The sequence below is a fragment of the Tubulanus polymorphus genome, chromosome 10 (genome assembly GCF_964204645.1).
Source record: "Tubulanus polymorphus chromosome 10, tnTubPoly1.2, whole genome shotgun sequence".
In the NCBI taxonomy this organism is placed as follows: Eukaryota; Metazoa; Nemertea; class Palaeonemertea; order Tubulaniformes; family Tubulanidae; genus Tubulanus; species Tubulanus polymorphus.
The window spans coordinates 1,591,212-1,603,716 of NC_134034.1; positions in this window are offsets into that span (position 1 = coordinate 1,591,212).

The window sequence follows — 12,505 nt, forward strand, 5'->3', positions numbered from 1 at the left end:
TCATCAGAGCCGTCTTTGCAATTTGTGACTCCATCACATCTATCAGACCTACTGATACATTGGCCATTGTCACAGCGATATTGTTCGGACAAACACGGGGGATGAAAACACGAGTTCTCATCAGAACCATCCACACAATTCTTAGTGAAATCACAAAATCTACTTATTGATATAACCTGACCATCGTAGCATTGAAAATGAATGTGTGAATTTACATCCGTGCAATTGAGTTCATCTTCACCGTGTTGACAGTCGTTTCTGGTATCACATACGCGATGGTCGCTGATACATATCTGATCGTGACATTCAAACTGCCACGATTTACAACCGCTTATAGAAGCTAACTCCTCATCAGTTGCATTGTAGGAACATAAAACAGAATGCGCTGCATCTGATGTGATGTTCTTAGGTAACATTTCCCAATGAACTGTTTGCTGGTAAGTTAATTCATGCCTTGTAACAGATGGTTTTATTATCCTCCATTGATTGCTAAAATCCTTACTTAAAATTGCACCATATTGATGTTGATAACGAAGTCTGTCGATCAGTTTTCTGGCGTATATAAGATCCTGCAGCATACCTATTTCACCACTAATGCTATTGCACATCCTTTTCGTACTAACAATATCTAGAATTGGCACTGTGTTCCAATTGGTAAGTACTTGATAACATCGTCCAGCTATACCTAACCAACCTATTCTGCAATTCGTATTTATATCTGCATTTGATGATACTACTTGTTTTATTAAATCGTTTGCAGTACTATTTCTATTTATATCTGTTCTTTCCGATTCGCAAATGAAACTTGTGTGAACCTCTTCGATTTCGCAGGAGAATCGAATCCAGTTCGCTGATCCTCGTGGATTATTCAGTATCATCGCCGTACACGGCATACTGACGTCATGAATCGGTTGTGTTCGTAGATGAGATATCAATCCTTGAATAACTTCTGGTACCGTTTCATTATTTGTAGGTTTGTACCACTCCGTGTAGCTCAATGGTTTCCCATCAGTCCACGTGTAATAACCAGTATCGGGCTAGGAAAAAGATTGTAAATGAAATAAACAAACCTCACTGCCAACTTTTTTCAAATAAAGGGCTAATCTTCAAATAAGGGCATTTTACAACTAAACTAGATTTTACTTTGATGGTATTCATGGTTTTGTTCTCTCCGTGACTCAATAGCTCAGTCAACACAATAAGTACTACGTTCTTTAAGTGTTATTGATAATGACATCCCTGGGAAAGCCCATCGGCATCCAACGTTGAACTTGGGACGCTGAAGGCTTTCCCGGTGATGTCATTATCGAGAAACGAGGTCAAGCATCGATTAGTAAAGAGGAAATATCGATTGAAATTTTGTTCGTCCTCTCCCGGTACTTCCAAACGGCTCAGAGCTGATGAACATTACATTCTACGCAAATGCAAACCCCTATTTCCCTCCTAATTACAGAATATCAGGGTCCAGTTGCTCAAAAGTTGGTTTAGAGTTAACCTGGATAGTTGACATAGCGGTTACCTTTAACCATCGTTTTAGCATCTACAGCCCCTGAGCTGATGGACAAAAAATTCCGCACGAATTCAAACCCCCATTTCCCTCCTTATTACAGAAAATCAACTGTTTATTATCGGTGGTTATAATTTCTGCCATTAGGATCTGACATAAAGTTACTCTCAGAACCATTCTAAGGATTAACACACATATTAACCTAAACTACATCAATTTACCTGTAATTTCAGTCCAATCATCAGTAGGACGACTTCCTGCGAAAACGCTTGCTTTATTAAAGGTTTTTCAGCGAATATTCTTTTTAGGTTTATCATCTCTTGCTCTGAGTTGACACTCAGTAGATGTCCCGCGTACTTCTGCCTGCAGTGTAATTCAGCATCTATCCAATTCAGACGTTTATCTTTGATGTATTTTATGCAGGAAATTCCCGAATCTAGAAATCCCGATTTACAGACATTATCGCGATGTTTCATCCGCATCTGTTCTTGTAAAATGTATTGTATGCTGAACGTTGGTACATTTTTGGTGACTTCGAGCCTTTGTCCCGTCACTTGTAAACTGTAAAATGTAACTCCCGGTGTGTTGTACGTTCCACAGAGTCTTCTTTCGTGTCTTATCACGAATTTTTCGACGAATAAAACAGGGTCTATAACATTCATAGTATCTTTGAAACATTGCACCATCTCCATATGTTTTATAATGAATCTGGTGTACTGAATTCGCTTTACATTTCTTCTGAACGTGAAGCTATAAGTAATAATGCGTTCATACAAAGAATTAGGAATAGCAGGGTAGTCTGGTGATTGCATTATTCCACAGTTTCTTCCGTCGTTACGAGCAGATCTCCAACGACTAGGCCTTTTCGGTGCTTGGCAAATATGTGCCAATTCAACAAGGTACGGGTCTGACCACAACGAATTCGCCTTCTTTATCGTTACAATGTGCAATAAGAGCCCGTTTTTGAGACCCTCGATAGTAAGTGACGCAAATTCTCTACAAAATCTGACACCTGTTGCATGGTCAGGTACACATCTACTAATTTCATATCGGTATTTTGATATTATACGAATTTTATGTAATGGAACGCGTCTGTTTTTGGGATTGATAATCAAACAGCGTGACGTCACTGTGTCCCGGGGTTCCTCCCGTGGATAGTAACCGTTACAGTCAGTTGGACGTAATCTTAAAACGCCTCCAGGCCTGGCTCTATTGTTATAACTATACCCTACTGTAATAACCGGTCCACCTGACGTTACCAGACTGACGACACTTCGGCGATAACCCGACGACCCGGGACAATACGGACCGTAGCGTCTAGCTGTTAGATTACCGCCATCATATATGTAGAATCCGGAATTGTCACAATTTTCAGACTGCACCGGTAATATCAATTCCTCGTCTGTGATGCTAACTTTCCAATGTATATCGAACAGCTCGATTCGATACTCCACCATCCTCGATCGATGTGTTGATATCGGGTTATGTTGCAGTGACTCGAAGTCGTAAAGTATCTGAAATGTTAATTTTAAACAGGTTTCGTTAATTTTAACAATTGATTATTCTCCACTGCGAACGAGTTTGAATATAAGGGCATTCATAATTCGACACTTACCCAATGCTTATTGATGGCAAGTTTTGATATCGAAATCGATTCCATTCTGAAGTTTATGCTCAGATTCGATTCTGTGATGTTCGGTCTCGTCAGAACGCACAGTATGACGAGAAATCCGTCAGATTTGGCACTCAGTGATTGTAGGTAGTTGTAACTGAGTAAAATATCAGTTCCTACAATACGCAACGCTTCTAACTTATATACACCAATGACATCACCGGATGCGCTGAGATCACGTGTCCAGTTGAAGACGACGTACTGTAACACCTGCACTGTGATAGACCAGCAGTGTAAGTGTTTTGATCGAGTTATTATGTGTAAACTGTTGTCATCGGCAATGAGCACTCCCGATTCGTTATTAGAAATCTGAATCAATGGATTAGAAATGTTCCAATCTGATATTTTGTACATCTGAACTAAAAGTTTAGTCGTTGCACCGCGCATATATGTCGAAGAAATAATTGCTTTGTTAGTTTTGGTATAAAACGATGACGGGTGTTGTTGGCGTTGATCACCTATAAGCGCCATCGGTTCACCGCTGGTGTTCCAACCATCATAGATTCGGAAACCCACCGCTGGATCGGCGTCTGATCGCGGATATACAACCAGGACTAAATCTACAAACGTCAAATTCATCGCTACACCATCGGGGATGTTGCTCCATTCGAGGAATAACTGACATCGCTGTTTATTGGAAATCTCATATCCGATTGATGTTTTTATCAAATCCATTGCAAAAATCGATTTACGGCAGTTGTGGCTGATTTTCAATCGGTTTCGTTCATAATGATATATAATATAAACCCGACTACCTCGCGCACCATTGAAGACGTCACTTCTAAATATCAAGGATATCGAATTGTTACGGCGGAATTCATGTTTTCCATCGCCACAGAATTGTTTATCAGACTCGTAAACGAGAAGATAGCCATCACTACAAAATATCGATGGCTCGATGTCGTAGTGGATTTGGACGTGAAAAGTTCCCCCGGATGAAGAGCCGTTGATGAACCAACGACATTCGACACCGCGCGCTAACGACGGATAATTCGGTGAAACGATGTAACCGGACGTAGAATCGACAGGGTACCAAGTGTTGTTGCAAGACGACATGACAGTTACCGACGATTCCTCGATAGAGTCCGCGCGATCGGCGCGTGCGATGCGAACTCGGCAGACGATCAGCGTCGCTATAAACAGCGTTCTCAGTCGCTGCTCCATACCGAACAACATCATCCCGTTACAATGATCGCAGTGGCTTCAGTTTAGTTTCAGAGACTCGTTTATTGGATGCGATTTCGTCCAATCAGAATTTCATGCTGTCAGAAAATCTTCAAATGCTTTCAGTAAAAATATGTACAAATTCGACTGGAGAAAAAATTCTTGATTTTCGCAGTTTTAGTTTGTTCACTCACTACTGTATACTATGAGTTCATATTATCATTGCAAATTCGACACAAACACCCGATTTCTTTCGGAAAAACACTCGTCCAACCTGACCAAAATATCGAGGTTAAACTTCGCAATGAAGGAGAGTAAAATTTAAGTCCCGCAGTCACGAAGTCGAAATGTTGAAATTTATTAAAAATCCGAATTTTCGGTTTTTCCTAAAAAAAAACCATCGTCACTTCATGACACGAAATTTTAACATTACGACATTTAAAGTTTTACGGCTTCGTGACAGTGGGACTTACATTTTAACCTAACCAAAAGTATTCCAATTTGAATTCTCACATTTCCCAAAAGTATTCCAATTTGATTTCTCGCATTTCAATAGTTATTTGCATTTTTTTGCATCTAATAATCTTGTCAAAAGATAAAATCATCACAAGATTCATTTAGTTTCCGTTACCCGGATGTAATACGCAGAAGGCCTTGATATTTTACAATGCTCGAAATCATCTACGACGTCATTCATTCGCTTGCAATCGAGGTCGAATCTTATAAATAAAATATCAGACCTACACCCCGATTTGTTACCCTACCCTAATTTCATTATGCCTAGTTCGAATTAATTACGTTTACTTTTTGTCCATCTTCATTTCACTGAATTTCAAAAGGTTTCTTTACTCTTGCAGAAATTATACTTGCTTCCATCAATAAAAATCCTCGTCGCTGGTTTTCGTCCTCGGATGGCTTCACCAGTTCGCCAAGATACAGTTTCCCTTAATTGACATCGACCGGGACCCTACTCGACAAAGTCTCGAATCTTCTGGTCCCTGGCATTCTCATTCTTATTCGTGATATATTGTATTTGTTATGTACATTTTTTATTAGATTGCAAACAAATTACAATTACAATTTAGTCCCCTAGTTTAAAACCGCTCGATGCTACGGATTGTGTCAAATGCGGCGTTCTTTCACTCTCGAAGAGGCCACAAAAATACAAAGTCCATATTCAATGCAAATACTATGTATATACGTACATGCTTGTAGCGAACTCGTGAAAAGTTTCGCCTATTTTCGGACATCTTCAGTTATTTAGAATTATTGAAAAAACACATTATCCGGGAATACTCTGCTGTCCGAATTGAGAGTCCTAAGATTCAAAGCAGCATTAGTAGTAAGAAAATCCTCTGAACGGCTTCGTACGTATAAGGCAGTTCTATCCAGAATGGTTTATGTTTTAGCGTTGCGGTATTTTCTAGAGAATCGATCCGAACCGAGGGAAGTATACAAGTCAACTCTTCAACAGAGCGCATGAGTGAAATGCCTCGAGGCAGTTACCGTAAAAACGACACATGACAGCTTGTGCAAGACTGGAGCTGTAAGCTCGAGGTCTATTCATTTCCCTTTACGTCAACTGACTCCTCTTAACTCAAATAGATTTGTGACCAGTGGTTTGTGTTTGCGATAAGGTTATTGTGAGTAAGATTTATCTAATTGATGGTGGCCAAGGTTTTCTTCAATCACCATTAAAAGAGGGGATAGCGCGCGCAGCAGTCCCCCTCTTAAATATTCGACCTTGAATCATAATTGAAAAAAAAATATATTGAGACGACAAGTGAACAGCGATTAATGTAAAAGGTGGAGTTAGCTTTGCTTGGATGTCCGAGATATTTCTTTATACCTGTTGATAATAGGCCTACATAGTGTGTACATTGAATCTTTGTTTTCAGTTTGATGTGATCAGTGAGAAACTGTTTTGAGAGGCATCATCAACTTCTCATTTCCTAGATTGCTACTACGTGTACTTCTGGGTGGAAATATCCGTTATTACGACGATAGCAAAGAACACGGGTTAAGAAAGTTACTAACTAGATTATGCGAAATACTGGTCATTTGGTGGCAGCCTGGGTCCAGTTCCACAGTTCTGAGTTAAGGTTTGATTCTTCATTTAACTCATCGAAAATGAACTGGCTTTAACTCACAGTTAACTGTAACTCACAGTCCTGTGGAACTGGGCCCCGATGCTGCGTTCTGGCGATAAGCGGCGTCCAAACCGACACGATAATATCCTCCTACTTCGGTAGCCCGTCAGCGTGTATCAATGTCACTGCATGTAAAGATTGGTAAATTTATATTTTTTCTCTCAATTTTTTTTAATTGTTTAACTTTTTTTTGTAATAATGTTCTATGAAATGTACGTAGGCATATAGAATAAGTTAGAACTGATTTAGGTATATGTTGTTTGTACCACCCCCTGCGACATACTGGTAGAATATTTCGCGATCCTTAAAAAACTGGTCACCAAAATTCTCCAGCAACTAGTCTGAATCTAGAAGGACATCTAGATCGACCCCACAGACACATAGATAGTTAGTCCCCTATTCATGGGGGAAAATAAGATCTTTCAGAAATCATCCATCAAAAGTTGATTAATGAAGAAACATCTATCCATACCCGCATTGAGAAAAACAATGCAGAACAAAATATACTCGACACTCGACCTCCGATCATGTTAGTACTTTATTGCCGACGACGTTTATACTTTGCTCGTATTGATTTCATATCGATAGTCAGTATGGTGTAAAGAATGGGGTTGAGGGACGAGTTGATCGGTAGGAAAAGAACCGCCAGCCAAGCCGCCACCTGATTCGGTATTTCTACCCGAAACACCGCGCAAAACTGAACGGTTATCATCGGCAGCCAGCAAAATAAATTAGAAAGATTTATCACCAAACTCCTACGTGCCAAAATCAGTTCAGTAGGGTCAATTCTACCCGAACCGAACCTGCTTCCTGATACGTGTCTGTACATCTGCGCATACGTCGCCATTATCGTGCCAAGTATGAACGAGTTGGACACGGCAAAAACGGCCAAAGAATATTGCCAGGCGTGGACGTCAGTGGTCAGTAAATTCATCGGTAAACAAACTCCGGTTGTGCCATAGAAGTTGTGACCGAAGTACGGCGATTGTGACAGCGGTAGCAAAGAAATTATACTCAGAATGAGCCAGCAAATACAGCAAATAATGGTGACATGTTTGGGCGATATTAGGAAACTGTCAGAAAATAGATCGATGATGTTCGAGTATCGATGACGTGTAATAAGAAGCAAGAATGTCAAAGAGCCTTCACAAGAAACAGTTACTAAGATACCGGCAACGCGACACAATGAACTGCTCGTCCAAATTTCAGAATTTAGGAAATAAACGCCTTTGTAAACGTAATCGGCTCCCGCGATCGAGAATAGATAAATTGACATGATGAAATCACAAGCAGCGAGATTCATGATGAGGATATCAGAAGATCTGTTGCGCGTTGCGGATGCTGGTAGTTGAATGCGCAGTAAAATAACAACGCTGTTCGCGAAGAAACTGAACGCAGCGATGACCCAGATAATAGCTCTGAGGACCGAGTTACCCATCAGGTCAGAACAGGAGGAAAATTGATCAGCTTCGGGAAGGCAATGGTCGACATTCGGGGCCATGCAACAAAATTTGTAAGCATCAGACTTTAAGAAGAGTAGTGATGTCAGGTTGCTGAAAGTGCTAGTTTCTGTGGAAATGTAATTTGAATTATTGGCTAAATCGAGATACAACAGTTGGCCTAAACTGGAGAAAGCATATTTTGATATACGGTTGATTCTATTGCTGCTGATATTCAATGAAGTAATTGAGGATAGACCCGTGAATACATTTTCGCCAAGTACCGAAATATGTAGTCCGTTAAGATCAAAAATTGAAAGCGAAATCAAACCCCGAAAACATCCTTCTTCTAAATAGCGAATTGGATTTCCTTTTACGAACAGTTTCCTCAAACTACCCAAGCCAAAAAATACATTGGCAGATAATGATGTTATATTATTATCTGTAAGGTCCAACGTGTGTAGATTACGCAGGTTTGAGAACGAATTGGCAAAAACGTGCGATAATCTATTGGAGGAGATGTTAAGCGTACGAAGATAAACGAAGGAAGAAAACGTCGACACATTGAACAGAATTCTGTTATTCGACAACATTAGAATCCGAGTTGATGCTGCGATGAGGTCAGTTATATCGGTGAGACCGACATTTCTACAGTCAATAGAATGACCTCGACATTGACAACGGTCAGGACACGTGACGTTGCAGAAAGCCTCGTCGTCGGTGGTATTTTTACAATGTACGACACCATCACAAACTTCAGTTTGTGGAATGCATCGATTCTCGTGGCCGCATTTAAACAATCCTGGGCATGACAATGTCTTGCAGTTTTGCTCATCCTCTGAATTGGGACAATCTGATTGACCATCGCACACCTGTCGTATCGGTATACAGTACGATGCTGGACATTTTACAGTACCTGCCGGACATTCAAATTCTTTACATTTCAAAATATGGTCAAGATTTCTACAAACTGGGTAACCGTTTGTCATTCTTTCTAGAATACATCTGTGACGTCTAGAATAGCAATGCGGGGAATCGAAAGAACACCTTTGTTCATCGGATTCTGTACAGAGGTTTGTGAAGTTGGTCCTACAATGGTTCTCATTATTGCACTGAACCAGAGGATTCACTATACCATCAGCAGTGGTAACGAATTCGTCTTCTTCGAGACTTCCACTGCAATCCACAACACCATCCTGATACAACTGAGAACTGATACAATCTCCACTGTTACACATGAACCCCTGACATAGGTTCAGAGTGCATTCTATTTCATCGGAGCCGTCCTTACAAGTATTTACTCCGTCACATCTGTAAGGACTATGTATACATTGACCATTCGTACATTGGTATTGGTCGGGCATACATGGGGGATGAAAACATGAGTTTTCATCAGAACCATCTGAACAGTCCTGTATGAAGTCACATAAACCACTCGTTGATATAACCTGTCCATCGTCACAACGAAACTGACTGTGTAGATGTATATCCGTACAATTGAGTTCATCTTCACCGTGTTGACAGTCGAGTCTGGTATCACATACCCGATGGTCGCTGATACACCTTTCATCGTTGCATCGAAACTGCCACGATTTACAACCGCTTATAGAAGCTAATTCTTCACCAGTTACATTGCGGGAACACAACACGGAATGCACAACGCCTATCTCGGCCGTAAAAAGGGTCGTATTAGCGAACCAAACTAGTGAATGAATATATGTGATTTCATCCCTGGTTAGTGATGGCCGTATCGCCCCATATCTGTTCCTTCCATCCATTACTAACACAGCGCCATACTGATGCTGATAGTTAAACGTAGTGATTAAGTTATCAACTACTCTGTCCGTAAAAGAAGTAATCGCGCCTATTTCACCACGGATGTCACGACACATCTCGGTCGCTGTTTTTATATCTAAACCTCGATGGTTGTTCCAGTCTGTCAGTATTTGGTAGCATCGCCCGGCTACACCTATCCAACCTCGAGTACAGGTTAAGTTTAAAGTGTTTGGCATCATATTGTCGCTAGAGGTTACTTTTGTTTCATTGACAATCGTAGTTAGATTATCCTCCTGTCTACTATCATATCGATCCGATTCGCAAACGAAAGTCGTATGGACCTCCTCGATTTGACACGGGAATCGAACCCAGTTCGCCGATCCCCGTGGATTATTCAGTATCATCGCCGTGCACGGCATATTGACATCATTAATCGGCTGCTTTCTAATAGGAGATATCAATCCTCGAATAACTTCTGGTATCGTTTCGTTACTCGTTGGTTTAAACCACTCTGCGTAGCTCAATGGTCTACCGTCAGTCCACGTGTAGTTACCAGCGGAGTTTGGCTGAAAAAAAACACCATAGAAATGAACAATAGGGGTCAGTATATACAGATCCATTGGAAAAGGGGATTTATGTAAAATGTACATATTTTTCCGAATTTTGTTAAGTGAAGACCAGCAACATATTGCCCGGCAACTTCTCCGACATGTATGCCATGCGTACTACTACCGAAGGCTTCCACCAAATCGAAATACGAAACTTGGATTGTCAACAATATTTGACGTTGCATTTGTACCTGTAGTTTTAATCCGATCAGCATTATGAGGGCTTTCTGTGAATACGCCTGATGTAGAAGTTTCGTAGCGAATAATCTTTTGATGGCGATCATCTCCTGTTCTGAGTTGATGCTGAGAAGATGTCCCGCGTACTTCTGTCTACAGTACAATTCAGCATTCTCCCAATTCAGACGTTCGTGTTTGACGTATCTGACACAGGAAAAATATCCAGAATCGAGTAATCCCGGTTTACAGCGATTCCCTTCGATCTTTGTCGCTTCTTCTAAAGTGTATTGTATTTGGAATGTCGGAACTCGTTCTTTTATTAAGAAGGAGAAGCCAGTGTTGATTAAACTGTGAAATACGCTATCAAGCAATGGGTGAATAACAATACAGATCTTGACGTCAAGTTCTTGCCGTTCTTGATGTGAACTACCAATCAATTGCCTAAAAATGATCGGATCCTTGTCTAGTGGAGATGCCTTTGAGCACGGCGTGTTTTCCATGTATTTGATCACGAATCTGTAATATTTGTATTCGATGCTAGCCCCTAACGTCATTGCGCTAAATATATAGTTTTGTAGTCGTGCAAGGCGGCGTTCCACTCCTGGATAGTTCGGTGACTGTAAGATTCCGCACTTATCCTTATCTAAGAAAAACGAAGATCCCAAATCGACTGACGCAACAACATTCTTCAACCGATAACATTTACGACGTAGTTTAACTATCAGTGGATACTGCCAGAATCTGTTGCCGAAATGTAATGTCACGATATTCAATACGCGACCGTTATTGAGAAACTGACTTGCTAAAATCATGAATCTGGTGCATGGGTTTTTCTGATTTCCAGGAAAACATCGATCAATTTGATATTCGTGTTCCGATAGTATACGGATGCTCTTTAAGGGAAGGCGTCGGTTCTTAGGTGTAATGACGACACAGTGTGACGTCACATTAATCTGACGTTCGTCTTCCTGTAGTGTGCGTCCCGTACAGTCCGTCGGTTGAAATTTCATAGTTTGGTAATGTTTTTCTTCCACTAACCGCCCGTCCCATTTGTAAGCGAACGCTACTATAGTAACGGGACCACCTGATGTAATCAGACTGACGACGTTACGGTCGTATCTATTAGAACTAGGACAATACGGTCCGTAGCGTCTGGCCGTCAAATTACCCCCGTCGTAGATGTAAAGTCCGGCTCGTTCGCAGTTCTCTGATAAAACAAACATTCTCAAGTCATCATCGTAAATATCGACTTTCGATGTGAATTCTATTCTAATCACGCGATACGCAATCGCCTCATCGATTCTCTTTGGAAACTTATCGAAGACTGAGGCACTCGTCAGATGCTGCTAATAGATAAAGATATCGTAAGTATTAATCATCACAGCCGCTCAATTGGCTGAGCATCTTAACGTTTTTAGTCGTGCGAAATCTATTTCTAAATCCGAATCTATTCGCATACTTACTTCCAACGTAGAAAACATAACATTCGCCATCGAAAGCGATTCCATTTCAAAGTATATTTTTATTTGCGAGCGAGTTGTCAGTTCGCCATTCAATAACGCGCACAAGGTGACGAGAAACCCTTCTGATTTTGCACTGAACGATTCCAGGTAGTTGTTACCGAGTAAAATATCAGTTCCCACAACGCGTAACCCTTCCAGTTTATAGACACCGACGACGTTGCTTGTAGTGATGAGATCACGTGTCCAGTTGAAGACGACGTACTGTAACACTTGCACTGCGATGGACCAGCAGTGTAAGTGTTTTGATCGAGTTATTACGTGTAAACTGGAGTCATCAGTAACGAGCACTCCCGAATTGTTATTGAAGATCTGAATCAACGGATCAGTAACGTTCCAATCTGATATTTTGTAAATTTGCACTAGTAATTGCGCATGAAATTGGAAATCGTACGTCAAACCTACAATCACAGCTTTGTTAGTTTTTGTATAAAATGTTACCGATGGTTGTCCATTTTGTTCAGGTATATTTGCGATAGGTTTACTGCTCGT